The sequence below is a fragment of the Podarcis liolepis genome, assembly GCF_965112155.1.
Source record: "Podarcis liolepis genome assembly, chromosome: 11".
NCBI classification, from domain to species: domain Eukaryota; kingdom Metazoa; phylum Chordata; class Lepidosauria; order Squamata; family Lacertidae; genus Podarcis; species Podarcis liolepis.
The window spans coordinates 27,755,591-27,776,331 of record NC_139565.1 but is presented as its reverse complement, the minus strand read 5'-3'; the positions used below and the strand labels follow the sequence as shown (position 1 = coordinate 27,776,331).

Here is a 20,741-nt window from a genome sequence, read left to right as displayed (position 1 = left end):
CCAGGAATGTCCCGCTTTTCCTTAGGACGTCCCTATTTTCATCGGAGAAATGTTGGAGGGTATGCTATTGGCCAGTGAAGAGGCAGTTGCAGGGAGTTTGCTTCCTCCTCCCAGGGCTCCCAGTTGCATGGGGAACCCTTTTCTATGCTTGTGGGAGAATGGGGGTGAGGGATGGAGATTGCGCTGCAGCCTCTGGCATCAGCTGGCATTTCTGCTCCTCTCCTTCTTCAAAATAAGCACATAACGGCCTCTGCACACTTGAGCTTGTCATTTTCCCAATTGTTAACGCTGCTGACACAACCCAGGCGAGGTTTCATCGCTTTGGACTGAGAGCGCTAAGGGTAGATTAGTCGTGTTTTGGCAGTCCATCCAGTACAGTCAGAAATGAAGTGTCCCTGAAAAAATACAGACACTCCTGTGCTAGGAGTGGGAAGGTGCAAAACTCTGCATTCACAGTCCTATCGCTGTGAACTGGTAGAAACCAGCATGGACTGGACTTTTCTTAGAGGTTTTGGGAACAGAACAGATCCACAACTACAGCAATCCACCCCCCCCCCCGCCCTTATGACAGTTTCATCTATTGAAATGATCCTCTGAAAATGGCAGTTTGGGGTGAGGAGAAAGAGAATATTTTCAGTGCTTCCTCTAATTGGCTCTTCGGTGATCTATCTGAGGTTTTATAATGAACAAGTTTTGGTGAACTGAATACATTTCTTGAAATGCAACCCCTGGGCACACTTGAAACGATTCTCTGCTTCAGTCATACATGGGATGTTTGCATAACAGCAAGTAATTTGTTTTTTAAAAAATAATAATAATAAAAATAACACTGCTCTTTGTTTTTCGGCAAAATTGCCTATAGATGGCTCCCCTTTCCCTCTGTTTCTCAGATCCATTGATCCCCCAAAATGTGTACATGCTATTTTTGCTTAGAGAAGCAGAGTCGTTCCCCCCTCCCCATTTAGGAAATAGCTTCCCCTTGGAAATGGAATTAGGGGTTTGTTGTCATGGCAACAAAGATTTCAGCACTTCTGTTTCCTACAACATATCTCTCTCTGGGTTGCTGCAATTCTAGTGCTTATCAGTGTTTTATCCATTGTGAGTGAGCTTGGTGGTGCTGACATGTAGAACAAACTTCAAAGCAGTGACTTAGGATATTCTCTGAGGATCAGAGCAGCTGTCACTATATCCCAATTATATGGTTTTTTTAAGCATTGTGTCCAGTTCTTGAACAAAGTATCATTAAACTATCAAGCTTGCAGTTGTTGCTTTGAAAAGTGATCTTGATGTAAAAATGAACATAATGCCTTTGTGCACAGAGGTGGGTAGGGAAACTGATTGGCTGGAACAACCAGTAAATATTGATAAATAGCGACACAAAGCTTGCCGGGGGTGGGGGTGGGGCGGAATAGAATAATGATGAAGACATGGGCAGCAAACTTCAAAGAATGCTAGGTGCCCACTTAAATCCTGTATTTGAAAATGTAGCAATTATATAGAGATCACAGACATAATCAATGACTACTTTCTGTGGTGTCGTCAGAGTAGTGATTCTGAAATTGTGTAGGCCATTTGACATGGCAATTGTGTTTGCCATGGTTCCATGAGTGCTTCTTGCAGTGCTTCTGTGTGCATAATTTGTCAAAGGCACATATTTGTCACAGGCCCCCTGTAAAGCAACAACATACCACTTTAAACAGCCATTGGCCCACTGCAAAAATCCTGGGAACTGTAGTTTGTTAAGCGTGCTGAGAGTTCCTAGGTGATCGATCCTTAATCCCCTCACAGAGCTACAGTTCCCAATTCCCTGGGAAGAGGCATGGGCTGTCCAACTATTCTGGGAATTGTAGCTAGAAGAGGGGAATAGCAGTGGCAGAACCTGGGGTGTCTAATTTCAGTGACACTCTGTGAAACACCAAAGTTTGGCTCTCCCTGCCTCTCACCTTCCATTCTATATCATAACTGCAGCACCCCCTGGCGCCCCCGCCCCAAAGGCTCTATGCCTGTGCAACCAAACGGGTCAAATTCTCCTAAATTCATCTCTGGGAATAGGGTTCTCTTAGGAACTCTAAGCACCCTTAACTACTGTTCCCAGAATTCTTTGGGAGGGGAAGCCATGACAGTTTAAAGTGGCATGATACTGCTTAAATACATTCTGAAGATGGGGCTTGGTACACCAGGAGGTTTGTCAGGCAGCCCAGATAGCAAGAGTTCTCTGCGGACAACTCTACAGCATATTTCACGCATTTGCCTTTTGTGCTTTAGATTTCTTGAAGGAAACACCAGTTTAATACTGGTGCAGTGTGGCAAACAACTCAGCCATTTTACATGGTGTGTGAAGAGGTCGTCTTGAGGCATACCTTAGCCAAGTGCCAAAATTTGAAGGTGGAACCACAAGCTCTTTACAGACCTCCGTGATGGTAGTGTGGAAGGATGATCCCACAGCTATCCTAGATGAGATTCTGTGTTGCCCAGCTTGCCTGCTTGCTAATATTTGGGGGGAAACTAGACCAAACTGCAGCCGAGTGTTCAGAGAAAAACAAACTTCAATTGCAGAATCTTTAACCTATTTTTAGAGTTCGACCTATTAAACGTATGAAATAATGTTATGTGATTCATCCTGAATCACATCATTCCAAAGGGCCCTGAGGTTCCATGGAGTAGCAGAGATTTGGATATATTTATCTTGTTTCATGTTGTCATGTTAGGGAATGGGCATTTTTTAAAGGCCAGAAAGTAGGCAAATTCTAGTATTTCCTGCTTTTTCAACATGGCCTTTTAACTTCAAAATCAACCTCTATCCAGCATTTCTTTAGCTGTGCATACAACAATACAGTGGTACCTCGGGTTAAGAAGTTAATTTGTTCTGGAGGCCTGTTCTTAACCTGAAACTGTTCTTAACCTGAAGCACCACTTTAGCTAATGGGGCCTCCTGCTGCCGCTGCACTGCACAATCTCTGTTCCCATCCTGAAGCAAAGTTCTTAACCCCAGGTACTATTTCTGGGTTAGCGGAGTCTGTAACCTGAAGTGTATGTAACCCGAGGTACCACTGTATCAAGGAGGGGAGGCTGTGTCTGCAACTGCAGGACTCCAGATCACACTTTGTCATATGGTTCCTTTTTTCTGGGTGTTCCCTCCTCCCACATTGGTCACTTGCTCCATTCCATCCTCTTGAATGGAAAAGGGTGTTAACTTGGTGGTAGAACATCTGCTTTGCATGCAGGAGGTCCCAGGTATAATCCTCTGCATCTCCAAGTAGAGAGTCACTGCCAGTCAGTTTAGGCCAGATGTGGGGAGGACCTTTGGCCATGTTTGCTGATGGCAGATGTAGTTCAGCAACATCTGGAAGACTAAAGGTAGACAATACTGAGTCAGATGTACCAGTGGTCTGACTGAATATAAATCAGTGCAGATTTAGAAAATCTAAAGCTTATTTTTTTCCTAGGTCTGTACAGATTGACATTGTTTATACATCAGGATAAACCAGAGGTAGTGGCATATCATGGTTTATTGAGAATGAGCATTGTGCTCATGCAGGCTGCCTGTTTTCACTTTGCCTAGTGTGAATACATACCCTCCAAGTGTCCCTATATTCCAGGGACAGTCCCAGAATCATGAAAGCCATCTTGGCTTCTGATTCGATCCTGGAATGTCCCTATTTCCCCCACCAGCACCACTGTCGGAGAGCTTAGGGAAGAGGATGAGCTGGCGCTTGTCCTGAGCATCCTGTTGCCTCTCCATAGCCCCATGCCGATCAGAAGGTTGGCAGTTCGAATCCCTGTGACGAGGAGAGCTCCCATTGTTTGGTCCCATCTCCTGCCAACCTAGCAGTTCGAAAGCACACCAGTGCAAGTAGATAAACAGATAACACTGCAGCGGGAAGGTAAACAGTGTTTCCATGCGCTCTGGTTTCCGCCACGGTGTTCCAATGCACCGGAAGTGGTTTAGTCATGCTGGCCACATGACCCGGCAAGCTGTCTGTGGACAAACGCTGGCTCCCTCGGCCTGAAAGCAAGATGAGTGCCACAACCCCATAGTCGCCTTTGACTGAACTTAACCATCCAGGGGTCCTTTAGCTTTACCTTTTACTGCTGGCCTCTTCCCTTGGGCACCTTGTAGCAGTTTCAGGAGCGTGGGCAAGGAGGAGGAGAGCCTGCTCCCAGCAAGGCTTGACATGCCAGCTTTAAGGGGCAGGCAGAGGGCAGGGCCGCCCTGGGCAAGAAGAAAGGGGGAGCAGAGTATGATGCATCTCAATTTTAAAAAAGTGCTTTGTGCACTCATGTCTAATCTTGCTCCTTTCTAAAATCTATTTATTGGTGTATGTTTTCCTTTTTGTACATCTACCAAATAATAAAATAAAATAAAATCGGGATTAAGTTGTTTTCTCAGGATGGCGGACAGTGTGTGTGTTGTGTCCTGTTGGAGTGAACAGGGGTGGCAATCGCCTTCTTCTGATAGGAATGCTCTGTGGGCAGGCGAGATGACAAAAAATGGGGGTTGGGAGAGAGAAATGTCACTATTTTCTTCTGAGGAATGTTGGATGGTACGTGAACAGGAAAGCCGGTTAAGCTTTCTATGACATATAAATCCAGGATCGTGGTTGTTTCTCCGTACAATCCAGGATCACTTCCTAATTTGGGAGGAAGACACCAGGATCCCACATTCAGATGCCGTGAGAAGCCAAGACGTCCTGGTTTGTTTCTCCCCATCACACCAGGGAAAGAATGAAGTGGGGGTGACTGGGCAGTGAACACCAACATGCTGCTTTTTCCAAATCAAACACGCTAAGCCAGCAACCGTGGCACCTTGTGACATGCAGTTGTGACCCCTAAGTTCTACGAGAACAACTAGGCTGCATCAGAATTATCTAACTTCAGCAGATATTGTTGTGGTGAGGAGGCCACCGGAGACAGGACTTAATGCAGAAGAACAGAGGCTTTGATATTTTTCAAATTATTGCATTAAATCTTAATAAGAAAATGTTTAAAGGTTATATAGTGGGATGTTTTACAATGCCCTAGTGGTTGTGAGTTATACCTGTGCTTTTGCACTCATTGCACGAAACACTGGAAGGTGAAAGCAACTTTGCTCCTTAGCAGTCAGGTAGTCTATTTGCATCCAAGGTTATTATATGGGTTGTAAACAGCCATTTCCCTCATGCCAAAATGTGTTGCTGAGCGAGTTCCATCATGCCCCATCGCTACACTGATTCAGGTGGTTGGCGAAGACCTGGCCTTTTTTGAAAAAGTGTCAAATTTAACAAAGAAACAACAAATAACAAAGATAGATTTTTTAAAAAAAGTTGGGGGGATGACACACACCCGACAATAACAATACACACCATGAGTTCATCTGAGACTGTAATAGCCACAAGCTTTTCCTTCTAAAATTAAACATATAAATCAATATAAGCCCCCTAGATGTCCAAACAGGTATCCACACAGAATTGGTATTTATTAAAAATATATATGTTCAAATGCAGCAAGGGTGGTAAGGTCCTCAGACCATTGCATAATGGATGGTGGGTATTGATTCTTCTAGGCTCAAAGTGCAAGTCTCTTGTCAACCATAAGGGATTCTAACATCCACTTTTGTTGTGCTGCTATTAATTCCCATACTGTAGAAATATAGTTCAAAAGGACATGAACATCTGGCAATACTGAAGATTTTGCTAGTACACAATTCATATGGGTAACGATTTCGGGCTAGGATGAATATATTACCAGATACATCATATGCCTCAATAAAGCCTTTTTAGCATTAGACCTTCATCATATAATTATTAGACAGTGCCTTCCAGTACAAACATTGTGGACTCAAATTGAGACTGGTGGATCAGTATCTCATCCATCCATCCATTTAATTTATATACCACCTTTCATCCATGGATCACAGGTCAGTTTACAGTATAAAAACACAAAAATATTTAACATACAAACAAACAAAATGATACCCACCCCCACATTTCAACTCTAGAAAAATGTTCTGTGTAGATTCCAAAACAATTTCCCATTGTTTAGGTTGTACAGCACATTCTAATTCCCTGTTCCAGAACTCTCTGAATAAGCAGCAGTCATGGTTTCAGCTTTATTAGGATATCCAATAATTCACTTAAATAATTCAGGAGATACTGAAGCACTCAAAGCAGGTGTTCCATAAACGGACATTGTAATAGGCGTTGTCATTGACAGTACTGCCATTCAGCACTCGCCGGTAAATGATATTTAAACAACAATATGGAAAATGGCAAAAAACAACAACAAAACACACCTGGAACTATGAGCTGATCTAATGCATATACACTACAATCATTCCTTCTACAAAAAGCTGCCTCCCTATCCTCAAATCTGGATTACCCCATAAAGTTTTTTTCTAGCATATGGGTTGAATTGTAATTGATCAGACAAGATACACTATGCCACTCTCGTTGCAAAAATTGCAGGTGGTATAGGTCCTTTCCTTTTATGTACTTAAAAGCTAGTTATCCTGGGAAGGGTGTTCATGCAATCACCTCTAAAATTACTATGCTGTGATATTAATAGAAGAAGGAACTTGCCCATTGTTTGTGTTAAAAGATATGCCTTGTGGTATAAGCTAACATCTAGAAAATGAAATTCGTCTTCCTATACTGGTAGTTGCATTCTCTCTAGTGAGAAGTGAAACGGAGAGTTGTCCCACTGATCTCTGAAAAATATATTCACTACACTGAAATATCATCACACTACTTCAAATGGTTGGTGAAAAATCCCCCCCAGCAGTGTATATTTTGCTGGTTCCCTTCCATGTTAAGTTTATGCTGCTGGAATTTGTTCAACACTTTTCATATTGCTTGCCTCCAGACTGCCCATATTTTGCAGGAGGGATTCAGTTGCATAGGTTTGTGCAATTAAAGTGGATTAAAGCACTCTGATGCAACAAATCCACAAAAAGCAACAACAACCCAGACTGACTTTTTGTGGTTAGAAAAGTGACAGGTAAATGTACATATAACCACCATGTAAGCAAATCACAATGAACTCAGGATGAATGCTCATTGTCACATGTTTGTGAGAGCAAGCAAATCCGAGTGAATGCTCCATAAAACTGGACATTGTCTAACCTCCTCATAAGAGTGTTGCAAGCAAATCAAGGCAAATCTGCAATAAACAGGAGGAGCACATTGTTACCTTATTAGTTTCAGTGTACATTAGTTTTTGTTTCCAAGGAATTATATTTTCTTCTGTTTTCTTCTTTTTTTATTATTGTCTGTTTGGAGAAACAATTCAGATTATTTCTTTAAAATAATAATAATATTAATAATGGTGATGTGTTTTCTTCCAAATCATTTTTTACCGATACGCAAAATTCTGCAGAGTAAATTGCCTCATCGGTTCACTAAGATTCCATTAACCAAAATAAAAAATTCCTTCCAGTAGCACCTTAGAGACCAACAAACTTAGTTGGTCTCTAAGGTGCTACTGGAAGGAATTTTTTTACAGTGGTACCTCAGGTTAAGTACTTAATTTGTTCCGGAGGTCCGTACTTAACCTGAAACTGTTCTTAACCTGAAGCACCACTTTAGCTAATGGGGCCTCCTGCTGCTGCTGCGCCGCCGGAGCATGATTTCTGTTCTCATCCTGAAGCAAAGTTCTTAACCTGAAGCACTATTTCTGGGTTGGTGGAATCTGTAACCTGAAGCGTATGTAACCTGAGGTACCACTGTATTTTGTTTTGACTATGGCAGACCAACACGGCTACCTACCTGTGAGTATTCCTTTAAACCAGTCCGAGTCTGCAACCCAGGCACCACTTAACTGGAGTAAGCCCCATTAAAGTCAACAAGACTTACTTCTTAGTAGACGTGGTTAGGCTTGTACTGTGGTGTTTAGCTTCGTCTCTGAACATCAGTTGACCTCTGCTTTTCTTTGTTTATTGTCAATGCCTATGCTTATAATCAGTTGCCTGTTCTAAGTTTAGAATACCTGTGCCTCATTAACTGCTCTGAGTGCTTCTTGCTCATCTAATGGTGCATGAAGAACGTACTCCCCATGATGGAGGTGAGAGAGCATCTTGGTCTTGTTAGAGGCTGAAGTAGGTTTACAGGCTGATGATGCTTCAGTTATAATTGTTTTTGGAGCAATTTGCCCTTTAGTTCTTCCTTCTCTGAAAATAGCGGGGGGGGGGGGGACGACGACGACGACGCAAGAGAGAAAATACATTTTTTAAAAGGCTATAAAGAAAAACAAGTTGAGGGATGTGTCTTTTCTATTTTAATACTTTCCAGTATTTGAAATGTGAAAGCTGTGTTATTATTATTTAAAATTTATAATCTGCCCCGTGAAAGCTGGATGATGATGATGATTTCAATTCACCCAATGCCTTTTTAACATGTGTTAGGGGGGCGTTATTGGGTTGTTTTGTTTTTTATTATGTATTGTGTGCTTTTAATATTGCGATTTTGCGACCTGCAGGTATAGGGGCAGTATACAAATTTAATCAATAATAGTAATAATTTATAACTTGCTTTTCCTTCCCAAGGAGCCCAGGGCAGCAAAATGTTTAACAACAAATACCATTTAAAAACTCCCTTAAAAAATCATTCTATCAAACCCTTTGTTTTTGTGCCTCTTTTCTTGCAGCATGTGGATTCAAATCAGAATACCAAGTCATGATATTCACAGTTTTTGCACGCACACTTTACAGGTATAAATGAATGGAAAGAAGAGATGGAAAATGTCCTGCTGGTAAGCTAGTGCAGGGGAGCAGGGGTTTGGCGAAACTTTATATAAAGACTGTAATTTAAAGACTGTAATCTGCTCCTGAACAACTTGTGACTTTACAGCCATGGAGCGTAGCTGACCAGGTGCTTGAAAACACTTGGATTTCTACCATTCAAGGCAGAGATGAAAAACAGGAAGTTTATCAAGCCCCTACTGAGGCAGCATGTATGGATTCAAATTGGGCAGGCGGGTTGTAAATCAAGTGTATTCCAGTGTGATGCAACAGTCGAGGCTTTTGTCCTACATTCGGAGGTGTTCGTTTGCCATGAATGAAAAATCGAGTCAAATAGGAACCATTCTATTCAGTTTCCATTGGTTCTGAAATAAGAAATGGAAACTCTTTCGTCATTCACGTCTGTACTAAGTTTCATATGAATGGCTGGGCTTATCTTTCTGTGGTGGCAACGGCAGAGCTGATTTGGGGGAAATGTTGCTGGAGCTCCGTTTTTATTTTCTTAGAATGCCCTGATATTTGCGTGTCTGGCTAGCTGTGAAACCCAATGCATACTTTTCGATTTTCAGAAAGCAAAAATGGGACGCTGAATGTGGACAGCGCCCCAAGTTAGGGGTGACACCGACCGAAAGTGATATGTTCCAGAAGTATGACATGATATGAGAAGATACAATATGGTAGTTCGCAAACTGGAACAGTTACTTCTGGGTTTGCGGCGTTTGGGAGCCAAAACGTTCGAGAACTAAGCTGTTCAAAAAGCAAGGTACAATTGTAGAGTTTTCTTGCTTCATTGGAAATGATGCACCTGGAATTGGAGTTCAGAAATGTGAAACAAGGAGTACAGAGGACAGCATGTAGGGGCAGTTTTTGTGTCAGGGATGCCTCCACCTGAATTTTGGCGACAGGAGCAAAGGGTGTTGCGTAACAGCTAGATATCTTTGTGCAAGAGTATCTCATAAAAAAGGGACGTGGGTGGCGCTGTGGGTTAAACCACAGAGCCTAGGACTTGCCGATCAGAAGGTTGGCGGTTCGAATCCCCGCGACGGGGTGAGCTCCCGTTGCTCAGTCCCTGCTCCTGCCAACCTAGCAGTTTGAAAGCATGTCAAAGTGCAAGTAGATAAATAGGTACCACTCCAGCGGGAAGGTAAACGGCATTTCCGTGTGCTTCTCTGGTTTTGCCAGAAGCGACTTAGTCATACTGGCCACATGACTCGGAAGCTGTATGCCGGCTCCCTCGGCCAGTAAAGCGAGATGAACACAGCAACCGCAGAGTCGGCCACGACTGGACCTAATTGTAAGGGGTCCCTTTACTTTTACCTTATCTTATAAAAAGGAAGGTGGGGAACATGTGGCTCTCTAGATATTGTTGGATTTTAGCTCCCATCAGCTGTAACCAGCATGGCCCATGGCCAAAGGTGATAAGGGCTGTAGTCCAACAACATCTGGGAGCCACGGGTTCCCTACTCACATATTAAAACTGTTTTATTTAATGGCTTCTCACTGCAGGCTCCTGGAGTATTTTTATGGGGCTATAATAGCAATGGAATAAATAATGCATTCAGCTCATCAATAAAGCTATATATCAACCTCAGCAATTTGTAACATTGGGTATTTTTATTTATTTAAAATATTTGTATCTCCTCTACCAAGCAACAGTTCACAAGACAGCTCTGTAGAATGTCTGATGGTTGCCCGATGACAGCGATGCCTCCTGACTGCTAAACATAATGTGTGAGTTATTTCTTACACTTAAGAAAAGGCAGATTAAGAAATGTGGGGCAAGAGGGGTTCTATTTCTTATGCAACTGATTCCACGAATGAGAGTTATGCATTTTTACAATGTAATCTTTGCATCGGCACTTAAAAAAAGAAGACAAGAGAATTAGGATCAGATTGTGTTAACTTAAGTTCGAGTGCTGCTTTGCAACAAGTTCTGCAAGTAAAAACCAAAGAAGCTCATCACAAACCAATTCACTTAGGATTCAATTTCTGTTGCACAAAGTAAGATATCATTTGTAGCACAATGTGATGCTTCTTCTGAGCTGACAGAAGGACCAGAGGCCATTAAAAGCATATAAAATGTGTATTTCAGAGGGATCTCACTGTGTGCATTAAGTATGTTATTTAACACAATCCTGAGGGCTTCTACAATAAGGGCATTTACACAGGATGTGGTTGCCATGTTGAAGCCACTTTAAATTGCCTCCTGCGGTAATGGGTTCTGCGTGGCAAGCTACCTGAGTCCAAGCCCACCCAGGGATAGCTGTGGGTGGTATTCCTGCATTTCAGGGGGTTGGACTAAATGATCCTTGGGATCCCTTCCAACTCTACAACTCTGTGATTCCATGATTCTAATGGGTTGCCATGTGATCTGGGGATCTGTCCCATATCTTACAGAAATGATTTGGTCTCAAAAACTACCTTCAGAATTTCTTCAGCAAGTGTTAATGTCAAATATAACTCGATATATTTTGAATATTCAAGCAGTCACTGAATCATCAGTATTTGACACCTGGTGACATTTGATTTCAGTACTCGACAGCCTTTTATCATTGATTTGCAGTGATATTTAGCTGGACTGTGGAACAGGTGGCATGCAATGATATTTAGTATGTGACAGCCCCAGACAGACAACATGTAATGGTATATACATATTATTTGACAGTTGGGAGATTGATAGCTACTCTATTAAGCACCTGCCAAACACAAAACAATCAAAAAGTGGCACCTCCAAAATTCAAGCTTGAAACCTAAATGCAGAAATTAGGAATTCTTTTTATAACTTTCTTAAATTATCAAACTTGGTGAAATTTGACTCCGGCTCCATTTTTTACAATATGGATGTGATAATGCTTTTTGCAGTTCTCATTTTATGAAAGTTCTTCTTATAGAATCATAGAATTGTAGAGTTGGAAGGGACCTCAAGGGTCATCTAGTCCAACCCCTGCAATCTCAACTACATCATCCATGACAGATGACCATCCAATCTCTGCTTAAAAACCTCTAGTGAAGGAGAGCCCAACGTCTCCCAAGGGAGTCTCTTGTGTGTCTAGACCCCACCCCCTCGTTGAAGAATAAAACACACCAGGACACAGATATTAGGTTAATGTTATCGGGCAAATTTTGGCCTAACTTTATTGATTACAGAATGTGAGCGGTAATTGGCTTAGGCATTGAATGGACCAGACTATATCTGACTCCTGCCCGTTGTGCGGGAAGTCCAGTAAGGGTAAATGAAATATACTCGGAGTTGAGTGTGGATTTCATGCTCTTTATTTAGCTCATTGTAGTGAGGAATGGAATTTCCCCCAAAATGTCTGCTTTATATGCATTATTTACACAATGGGCCCAACGTGATTGGCTAGTTCCGGGATTCTCCTGTAGGCCAATCAGGTTGCGGATTCATTTCTACCTGGAGTTGGATTAGGTGGCTCCTGCGGACCAATCAGACTGCTGCATTCTGGATCCTATTGTTCTACAACCAATCAGACTGCTGCATTCTGAATCCTATTGTTCTAGGATCAATCAGACTGCTGCAATTTGGATCCTATTCAACTCAGTAAGGTAAAGGTAAAGGGACCCCTGACCATTAGGTCCAGTCGTGACCGACTCTGGGGTTGCGGCACTCATCTCACTTTATTGGCCGAGGGAGCCGGCGTACAGCTTCTGGGTCATGTGGCCAGCATGACTAAGCTGCTTCTGGCGAACCAGAGCAGCGCACGGAAACGCCGTTTACCTTCCCACCGGAGCGGTACCTATTTATCTACTTGCACTTTGACATGCTTTCGAACTGCTAGGTTGGCAGGAGCAGGGACCGAGCAACGGGAGCTCACCCCGTAGCGGGGATTCAAACCGCCGACCTTCTGATCGGCAAGTCCTAGGCTCTGTGGTTTAACCCACAGCGCCACATAACAGTAAACCACCAGAAGGGGGAGCCCCATCGATGCAGACAAACTCGAGCTCCCCCAGGTGTTCCCGACGGGGTCATGTCATGGCCCTAGCCCCGCCCGGGCTTTGGACAAGAGCCACACCCCTAGATTCCTTTAATGGAATACCCTTAAACTTGGAGGGGCAGGTGATGGCCACACCTCCCCTCCCCCATCAAAAGGTCAAACAATGCCTAACCACAGAACCTCACAAAGTTGTGACGATTGCTACGAGGTAGGTGAAAACCAAATGGCCTGTGCCAATTTTGCCAAGTGGAAAAATTCCCACCAGGCCCCTCAACGGCGACCAACCGAGGTCCATAGCAAGGCCAATGAAAACCTGCAAAAGGCACGGAGGGTGGGAGATTCAGGAAGCGAGCCAAGAGGAAGCCCTCCCAGCTTGCGCCCTCACTTAAATGGTCCTGGCCACGCCCCCACCAGCCGACGGATTGGCTGGCTGCATGCTGACATGGCCGGGATTCCTAGGGCAAATGTAGAACTTCGTCCCCTGCCCCTGGGGGGAGTGGGTGGCCACGTGGTCCACCACAACTCCTCCCCACTAGGAAGTCGAGCGGATTTCCTGACAGCTCTTACTGTCAGCTCTTATTTCATGAAGTAACTTTTAAAGTCCTTTTCAAATAATGCCCCGCAAAGCACCTGCATTTAGCTTCTGTTCATTTCATACAGAATTTGGAATAATGGCAGGGGGTTGGACTAGATGACCCCCCGGGTCCCTTCCAGCGCTACAATTCTAGGTAAGCTGCATTGATTCGGAACACCTAGCACTAAGCTGAGGCTTTCTAACAGAAAGAGGTTCCTCCCCAGGGCTTGTGCAATGAAACGATCATGAATTGTTGATCGAATCGGCCCCGTTCCTTTAAATTATGCTGAGTGGTGGTGCGAAAGTAAGAAAAACCTCAAATGACAAACAGCAGGCTACAAGGACTCAGCGTCGCTTTTCATTTCTTTGCTTTTGTCAGTGTTTGTCAAAAGGCTTTAATGGTTTCCAAAACCATTTATTCCTTCCATTACTGGCTTTTTCAAAACCTCATAATATTTAAAACACTTACCGTAATTTCATTTCTTAAAAGAACATCTTGCAGGTATATAATTAGCGTGGGATCAAACTGGATTTCCCCCCCTGCCTGTAAAATACAGCTGCAATCAGCTGAAATGCCAGCTAAAGCTGCAATCCTTGATGCATGTACCTCAGAGCAAGCTCCATCAAACTCAGAGGGCTTACTTTTGAGGAAATAACAATAATTTTATTATTTGTACCCCACCCACCTGAGTTGCTCCAGCCACTCGGGGGATGGGCTTCCAACACATATAAAAGCATATATCTAAGATTAAAAACATCCCTACAAAGGGATGCCTTCATATGTTTCCTAAAAATTGTGTAGTTACTGATCTCCTTGATATCTGATGGGAGGGCGTTCCACAGGGCAGGTGCCACTACCGAGAAGGCCCTCCATCTGGTTTCCTGTAGCTTCACTTCTCACAGGGAGGGAACCACCAGAGCTGGACCTCAGTATCCGGGCTGAACGATGGGGGGGGTGGACTACAACTCCCATCAGCCCTGACCATTGGGCCATGCTGCCTGGGGCTGACGGGAGTTGGATTTCACCAACAGCTGAAAGTGCCCCATCCCTGATCTAGTCTTACCACACCATGTCCCTGCTGTTGCTGATCATGTCTATTTTCCTCTCCTGAGTTCCTCGCTGTGTACTCTTCTCCCTACCTTTCTCTGCCATTCCGTCCTACAAATGATTTGCACCATTTCAAGTTAAGATGTTGAGAGAAGAGCTCGGCAGGAAGGCGGATTGTTTCTAAGCTCTTCAAGGCCACTTTTCTTTTCACCTATCAAAAAGCGAGAGAGATTCCTTGAATAGCACGGAGCCTAGGGCACTGTTACGTTAAATGCATTTTAATGACATACAACAGACCTTGGCAAAGATGTTCCTTTAGAAATTCTCATTCTCCCCACCCTCCACCGCCCACCAACTACCTTACAAACAGCCATCCCAATATTAACAAAGTTTGGGATGGCTGGAAAATGGTTTAAGATGTGCATTGGCCTGGATAAGGAGTTGGTTAGAGTATGACGCAGGTGGTGTTGTGGGTTAAACCACAGAGCCTAGGACTTGCAGATCGGAAGGTCGGTGGTTCAAATCCCCGTGGCGGGGTGAGCTCCCGTTGCTCGGTCCCTGCTCCTGCCAACCTAGCAGTTCGAAAGCACGTCAAAGTGCAAGTAGATAAATAGGTGAATTTTAACAGGGAGAAATGTAAAGTATTGCACTTGGGCAAAAAAAATGAGAGGCACAAATACAAAATGGGTGACACCTGGCTTGAGAGCAGTACATGTGAAAAGGATCTAGGAGTCTTGGTTGACCACAAACTTGACATGAGCCAACAGTGTGACGCGGCAGCTAAAAAAGCCAATGCAATTCTGGGCTGCATCAATAGGAGCATAGCATCTAGATCAAGGGAAGTAATAGTGCCACTGTATTCTGCTCTGGTCAGACCTCACCTGGAGTACTGTGTCCAGTTCTGGGCACCACAATTCAAGAAGGACACTGACAAACTGGAACGTGTCCAGAGGAGGGCAACCAAAATGGTCAAAGGCCTGGAAACGATGCCTTATGAGGAACGGCTAAGGGAGCTGGGCATGTTTAGCCTGGAGAAGAGGAGGTTAAGGGGTGATATGATAGCCATGTTCAAATATATAAAAGGATGTCACATAGAGGAGGGAGAAAGGTTATTTTCTGCTGCTCCAGAGAAGCGGACACGGAGCAATGGATCCAAACTACAAGAAAGAAGATTCCACCTAAACATTAGGAAGAACTTCCTGACAGTAAGAGCTGTTCGACAGTGGAATTTGCTGCCCAGGAGTGTGGTGGAGTCTCCTACTTTGGAGGTCTTTAAGCAGAGGCTTGACAACCATATGTCAGGAGTGCTCTGATGGTGTTTCCTGCTTGGCAGGGGGTTGGACTCGATGGCCCTTGTGGTCTCTTCCAACTCTATGATTCTATGATTCTATGATTCTATGATTCTAGGTACCACTCCAGCGGGAAGGTAAACAGCATTTCTGTGCGCTGCTCTGGTTCGCCAGAAGCAGCTCAGTCATGCTGGCCACATGACCCGGAAGCTGTATGCCAGCTCCCCCGGCCAATAAAGTAAGATGAGCGCCGCAACCCCAGAGTCGTCCGCGACAGGACCTAATGGTCAGGGGCCCCTTTACCTTTACCTAGAGTATGATGCTGATAATGCCAAGGTTGCAGGTTCAATCGCTATTTGGGACAGCTGCATATTCCTGCGTTGCAAGGACTAGATTATCCTCAGGGTTCCTTCCAACTCTACAATTCTATGATAATATGAATGAACTCGGAGATATGCATTAAAAACAATAGAACTTATGAAGCTGCCTCTTACTGAGGACTCAGCTACATTAGTAGAGAAATAGTTTTAAATGCATTATAACACCGTTGACACCAGATGGCGCTGTAGAGTTCCGCCTTTCGCAAATGTGATTTGCCAATATGAGGTTTACAGCGCGCTTTCCTGAAACGCTTTTTTTGATGTGTCTAGATCCAGCCTGAGTCAGGGCGTTGGTCCATATAGCTCAATAGTGTCTACACTACAGTGGGCCCTCCCAGCCCTACCAGGAGATGCTGAGGAACTGAGTACAGGAACTTTCGCGTCTCAGAGTGGGCAAACAAATGTTATGCACACACGTGTCTGCCAATATTTATTTATTTATTTATTTATTTATTTATTTATTTATTTATTTATTTATTTTTTTAAAAAGCAAGCCACTACTTTAAAAACAATGGGTTGCAATAAGAGATAAACCTAAAAAATTGGTGAAAGAAGAATGGGAATGTTTAAATACTTATTTGGGGGACAAGGGCGCAGCAAGAAAGATCTGGCTATGTTTAGAATGATATCACATAGAGAAATGTTCCGTGATACCAAGATGAGGGATTCCTTTAGAATGCAGATAGAGATAATTGATAAGAATAACGATCTGTTGTGAGCTTGACAGAAGTGTACAATAGATGAGCTTTCCTGCTTTGGCTCATCTTCCTTTTTCTTTTTCTTTTTTTCTTTTTTCTTTTCTTTTATCTTTCCCATAGTTGCTTATGTTCTGTGTCATGTACTTCGATATTTTTTGTAGTTTTTAAAGTCCCCCCCATTACTATTAAGGAATTTTCCTGTGTAATTTTGGTTGTCTATATTTATTTGTACCTGTTTAAAGCAAAATAAAAGTTTTAAAAAAGTACATCATAGATATAAGAGCATAAGACAAAACAAAAACAAAACAAAACAAAAAACAATGGGTTGGTGTCAAACCCTTTCCCATTCACATCTTCCCCATTCCAAATGGCCCCAAACTGTTTTCATCTCCACTGTGGTGGGTTTCAAAATGAACGTCTGCATTTTGAACACCGTTGGAACGAAGTGTGTGAAAGTTGTTTTAAGGACCAGTTTGGTGTGGGAAGCTGTAGTCAGAGAACGGGCTAACCACCATTTAGCCAGTGTGGTGTAGTGGTTAAGAGCAGTAGACTTGTAATCTGGGAAACAGGGTTCGCGTCTCCGCTCCTCCACATGCTGCTGGGTGACCTTGGGCCAGTCACACTTCTCTGAAGTCTCTCAGCCCCACTCACCTCACAGAGTGTTTGTGGTGGGGGAGGAAGGGAAAGGAGAATGTTAGCTGCGTTGAGACTCCTTTGGGTAGTGATAAAGCAGGATATCAAATCCAAACTACTACTACTACTACTACTACTACTACTCTTCTTCTTCTTCTTCTTCTTCTTCTTCTTCTTCTTCTTCTTCTTCTTCTTCTTCTTCTTCTGTAGCATCTCAACTCCAACTCTCGCTCCCTTCCTGTGACTATTTAGTTGCAATCCTTACAAAAATCTGGTAAACAGTGCTTTTTTTCTGCGCCAGAGTGCTGTTCCATCACCTCTCAGGTGAGTGCCATTGAGGGCTACTGCTGCCCCAGCCCGCTTCTTGCCTTTACATTACTTCCGAGAAGCACAAAACTAATATTTCAAGTCAAAACAGAAGCTGGCCAGCATGTGTGAGTCTACACTTTTTTTTAGAATTAGCTCCTAGCCACTTCTGGCCACAATTGGTCAAGCTATGAAATGGGGCCAATTCATATTTCCTTTTTTCAGTCCATCTCCTGTGTACCAGCGGTGCACTTCAAGCTTTCCTGCCAGGCCTCTACCATTGCACACACTTGTGTTTGTGTGAGGGCTGCCTTAGCCATCTGCCTGAATCTAAGACATAGAGGGAGGCAGTGGTGCATTTATTTGTCCTGCACCAGAACTAGGAGTGACCCCCAAACCAGACAGGGAAACAGCTTGCTGTAGTTCTTAGCACCTCCGCAGGTGGTGAATGTGGCTGTTGTCAAACCGGCATCTGTTCAGGGCTGCCCGGAGTTGTCTGGCAACTTACTGTAACAACTTCATGGTGAGTTTTGGCACCTGTTTTCTTGAAGGAAAAGCACTGCCTGTAAAGTACAGTGGTACCTCGGGTTAAGAACTTAATTCATTCTGGAGGTCTGTTCTTAACCTGAAACTGTTCTTAACCTGAGGTACCACTTTAGCTAATGGGGCCTCCTGCTGCCGCTGCGCCGCCACTGTGTGATTTCTGTTCTCATCCTGAAGTAAAGTTCTTAATCCAAGGTACTATTTCTGGGTTAGTGGAGTCTGTAACCTGAAGCATCTGTAACCCGAGGTACCACTGTATTGTAATCACAAATGGCAACACTGAGGCTGAGAGAAAGTGGTTTGCTTTATGGCCAACCAGTAGGCATATGGCAGAAGTGAGATTTAAACCAGTGGCTTTCTGATTCACAGCATTCTATGCCACACCAGCTCCCTAGATTCTAATCCAGTGACTTGTGCATAATGTGCAAAAAGTCCCTGACTTGCACTCAGTCTTAAACACATTACACAGTTTTTTCTCTCTCCAACCACTGCAGTGAATGCGGGGTTGGAAAAAAAGAATGTAGAGAATAGCGCTTGGAGTTTTTGCTTTTTGGGTAGTTTTAAACATTTGTTTTCTAAATATCCTTGGGCCAGACCTAACACATAGCGTGAAAGAGAGCAGGAAAAATATTCAGCTATCATTAAAAAAACATGTAAAGCTACCAGTGTGATTTTTATTTTCTTCAGGCTTCAACACAAAGTCTAAACATTATCTGACAAAGAAAACAACTTTCGAAAATTTGCTAAACTCCACCTTGGCAACACTTTTCAACAGCAAAGGCATCTTGCTCTCACACTCCAAACAACATTCAAGGTAACTCAGATCTGGATCAAGCAAAGAATCAGCATTAATTTCATAGTAGCTTGTTCTGAGATCTCCAGCCTGATTTCCACATCAAAGAAGGTACACTCTTTTAGTTAGGTTTTGGATACTCTTCCAAACCAAGCCCTCAACTCTCTTGAGCTTTGCCCATCATTAATATTTACCCAAGTCATCATCCAGAAAAACTGGAGGCAACTATTAATTCCTTCTTACTGACTTTAAAATGGAAGAACATGCTTGGGGACAGAACCATAGGCTGCCTCTGTTTCAAGAGGGGGAAAATAGCAAACCCTTGGAACCATTTTTTTGCATCCTCTTTGATGTGAAAACTTCCCTACAGATATTTCAGCATGGTTTCCTAAGTTATACGAGATGTGGAGAATCTCCACATCTGGAAAGTCAGCTGACCCAAACCTTGCTTAGCAAAATCAACAGCTCTGAGATTATTAACATAATTTAATGTGTGTGTGTGTGTGTGTGTGTGTGTGTGTGTGTATTCTTGCAGAATATTATGATCTGAAGTAACTTCATCTGGGGCAGAGTTTTTTTGATTATTATTATTAACTGTCAAATGATTGAACAAAAAAGTTAACAAAATGGCTATATATTTGCTTGACTGTGTTGCAGGCAGAGAAACAGTGGTTTACGTGGAGTCACGGGTCATTTTCCTGTGTATACCAGAGGGTAAGAAGCCCTTGCCTGGTCTCTCTTCATGCTCAACATCTGTCAGGGAATGATCTGAAGACGAGGACTGGGGAATGTGTTCTATGGCAGACCAGCTTCTCTTCAATGGAGAACTGGAGGGGTAAGTCTACAGCATGTCCAGAAGCAGAGAGAGAGACAGGAGCTGAACAGCTTAGGGAGGAGTTACCCAGTTATGAGATAATGACAACAGAACCAGAAGGGAGGGGCCAGCTGGTTGAGACATCACTTGAGAGCGTGGGGAACCCCTCCGCTCACCACGGACTTGGAGGTTAGAACATATGAGAGAGCAAAGGAGTCAGAGGGAGGGAGGAACTTCCCATTGGCGCCCAAAATGCTGTGGAAGTTGGAAGGGGGATTAGACTAGCCAACTGCCCTCCTTGCGGAGAGCTGTGTATCTATGCTTGCAACATGACGCTGTAATAAACGGACCATAAATCTTATCAACTACTTGTTAATTCGTATCTGTGAAGTTGCCGAAGGGAGGGGATGACTCTCCACGCCTGACAACATTGCTTCTGGATTCTTGGCTGTAATTCTGGGAAATCTCATGCCAGACTCCTGCTGACTTCGTTTGGACTACTGAGCTGATTGCCGGGGTCATTGATTGCAGTGGATGGCAATGTTTGCTTTAGCTTCAAATGGACTTTATTCATGATGATCACTAGTGATCGTTAAATATCTCATCACGGCACTCAGCCAGCCCTATCCATCAAGGCACTTGCTGTTGTAACGACTGCATAGAAATAAATTACTCTCTGCTTTATGTTGTCCTAGTGGAGTGGCCCAATATAAAAATATTTCAAAGGAGTGCCATAAATTAGCCCCAGTCCTCGAATTAAATACGGGAAGCCAAAGAGGACTCGCGGTGCTTCGTTCGCTCCAAATGGCAAGGGGGAGTGGAGCTCCTGATGCAAATTGCTGGAAAGAAACAAAGCCTGCCTTGTTGATGATGAAACGAGCATCTGTTGAATTGTCAGAGCATCAGTATAGTTTTACGAGAGTAGCTTTTATTCACAGTGCAGCTCAAATTCAGACTCAGCATGGGTCTGTGTTGCACAAGCCAGCCCCATTATGAA

The 20,741-nt window shown here is 43.5% G+C and overlaps 1 long non-coding RNA gene across 1 annotated transcript; it reads left to right on the top strand.

Annotated features, from left to right (window-relative positions):
* The first annotated feature begins 440 nt into the window (after nt 1-440).
* LOC310688347 lies at nt 441-18,945 on the top strand. Its single transcript, XR_014516880.1, has 3 exons — nt 441-612; nt 8,620-8,724; nt 18,825-18,945. It is a non-coding gene; the product is annotated as an uncharacterized lncRNA (long non-coding RNA).
* Nucleotides 18,946-20,741: the final 1,796 nt, after the last annotated feature.